This window comes from Erinaceus europaeus, unplaced genomic scaffold (assembly GCF_950295315.1).
Source record: "Erinaceus europaeus unplaced genomic scaffold, mEriEur2.1 scaffold_1205, whole genome shotgun sequence".
In the NCBI taxonomy this organism is placed as follows: Eukaryota; Metazoa; Chordata; class Mammalia; order Eulipotyphla; family Erinaceidae; genus Erinaceus; species Erinaceus europaeus.
The window spans coordinates 19657-22223 of record NW_026647215.1 but is presented as its reverse complement, the minus strand read 5'-3'; the positions used below and the strand labels follow the sequence as shown (position 1 = coordinate 22223).

The window sequence follows — 2567 nt, the reverse complement described above, 5'->3', positions numbered from 1 at the left end:
TTTTGGGGCACAAGGCAAACAGGCTCTCTGCCCTGACTCTGGCTGGGCCAGCTAAGTTTGGGGACCCTGGATCTGTGGGGGTGCTGGGGCCCTACATCCAGCCCAGAGCTCTGCTGACCCAGCACCAGGGAGGAAGTCCTGCCCCACCTCCCTCAGCCAGCTTCCGGCCCAGCAGGGACCATCTGGAGGCCGGGAGCCTCGGGACCCATCAGGCGGTGGCAGGGCCTCCCCAGGGCCACGTGGGTAAGGCCTCCAGGCAGAGAGTGCCACTTCTTGGGCTGCCCTGCCCTGCCCTGCTTCAACAACTGAGGGGCTGGCCCCAGCACCCCAAACTGCCAGGCAGGACTGCTCCTGGGGTATCGGTCTGGGAAACCCGCCGGCTGAACACCCAGGCCCTGAGAGCCTCATCTCTGCGGGACCCTGCTTCATGCAAGCAGGGCCGCTGTGCTCTGACCACGGGCAGGGCAAGGAGACCCAGGGAGTCCCCGCCGAGGGGGCTCTACCTGGCCGCCACCCCCACCTGCAGGGAGGGCCAGTCTGGCACCAGAGTCTAGGCAAGGGGGTAGACACAGATTTACACTGAACTGAAATAATGGGGGGGTGGGGGGGTGGCACACCTGGTTGAGCACACACATTACCCTGCGCAACGACCCAGGTTCGAGTCCCCACTCCCAACATGCAGGGGGCAAGCTTCAGAAGCAGGGGAGCAAATACTGCAGGTGTCTCTCTGTCCAGTTCCCTCTCCCCTTCAATTTCTCTCTGTCCTATCAAAGGAGTAAAAGGGGGGAAGTAATAGTTACTAGTAATGGATTCATAGTGCAGGGACTGAGCCCCAGCAATAGCCCTGACGGACCAAAACATGTAACAGTAGTGGTTATTATTTAGATAGGAAGATTGCTCAGTGGGTAGAGCACAGGCCTTGCAGTGCACCAGGCCCTGAGTTTGAACAGTGTCACGGGAGCACCACGGATGGTGGAGCACTACTGCAGTCTCTCCTCTCTCTGCCTCTCCCTTCTTCTCTCTCTTGTCGTCAAAAAAGGAAGATCAGGAAGGAGGACTCTGGGCAGAGGGGCAGAAGTGCTGGGGCCTGTGGGAATCCCCGTTCATGGCCCAGCACTGCAGACCAGTCAGTAAAGGAACAGTTAGGATTTTATAGCTGCGGCTATAAAATCAGACTCTAGTTTGTTGTTGTTGTTGTTGTTGCTTTGCCCTCCAGGGTTATTGCTGGGCTCAGTGCCTGCACCATGAATCCACCGCTCCTGGAGGCCATTTTTCCCCCTTTTGTTGCCCTCGTTGTAGCCTCGCTGTGGTTATCATTATTGCCATTGTTGATGTCGTCGTTGTTGGATAGGACAGAGAGAAATGGAGAGAGGAGGGGAAGACAGAGAGGGGGAGAGAAAGACAGACACCTGCAGACCTGCTTCACCGCCTGTGAAGCGACTCCCCTGCAGGTGGGGAGCCGGGGGCTCGAACCAGCATCCTTCCACCGGTCATTGCGCTTTGCACCACTTGCACTCTACCTGCTGCACGACCGCCCGACTCCCACAACTTCTTATTTTTAAAGAGCTCTCTATGTTCGTGAGAGAGACCAGGACATTGCTCAGCTCCAGACTGTGGCAGCACTGGGGGTGAGTGACCTGGAGCCTTGGGGCCCCACCTGCAAACCCAGGGTCTCTCCTGGCCTGTTTTAATTTGTTTTAATTTGTATTTTACTTCTACAGAGAGGGTAAGACTCAGAGATGGAGAGAGATGAGAGACGACAGCATCGTTCCACCGCCAGTGACCGCACCTCTGCGTGATGCTTCCACGTGGTTCGAGCCCCAGCAACACAGAGACCAGAGTGATGATCCTTTCTCCAGTCTCTCTCATCAATAAGTAAAATACTGTTTAAATAAAATTAAAATAGGGGGTTGGATGGTGGCACACCTGGCTGAATGTATATGTTACAGTGCACAAGAAACCCAGTTTGAGCCCCCGGTCCCCACCTGCAGGGAAAATCTTCACAAGTGGTGGAGCAGGGCTGCAGCCTCCCCCCCCCCCCAGTTGCTGGGCTTGGTGCTGCTCTACGAATCCAGAATCCAGCGCTCCTGGGGGCCATGTCTTTGTTCTATTTTATTTGATGGGATAGAGAGAAATTGAGAGAGGATGGGGAAATAGAGAGGAGGAGAAAAAGAGAGACACCTGCAGATCTGCTTCACCGCTCATGAAGCAGACCACCCTGCAGGTGGGGAACAGGGGCTTGAACCTTGGTCCTTGAGCTTGGTGATGTACTTAAGCAGGTGTGCCACCATCTGGTCCCATCTTTCTCCCTTTGTGTCTCATCCTTCCCTCTAGATTTCTGGCTGTCTTTATCTAAATAGAGACAATTAAAAAAAAAAACACTTAGGCAGTAACACAGCGGGTTAAACGCACATGGCGCGAAGCACAAGGACCGGCATCAGGATCCCGGTTCGAACCCCGGCTCCCCACCTGCAAGGAGAGTCCCTTCCCAGGCGGTGAAGCAGGTCTGCAGGTGTCTGTCTTTCTCTCCCCCTCTCTGTCTTCCCCTCTTCTCTCCATTTCTCTCT

At 55.4% G+C, this 2567-nt stretch overlaps 1 long non-coding RNA gene across 1 annotated transcript; it reads left to right on the top strand.

Annotated features, from left to right (window-relative positions):
• Positions 1-1402: 1402 nt before the first annotated feature.
• LOC132536243 (uncharacterized) lies at positions 1403-1923 on the top strand. Its single transcript, XR_009547900.1, has 2 exons — positions 1403-1628; positions 1722-1923. It is a non-coding gene; the product is annotated as an uncharacterized LOC132536243 (long non-coding RNA).
• The last annotated feature ends 644 nt before the right edge of the window (positions 1924-2567 follow it).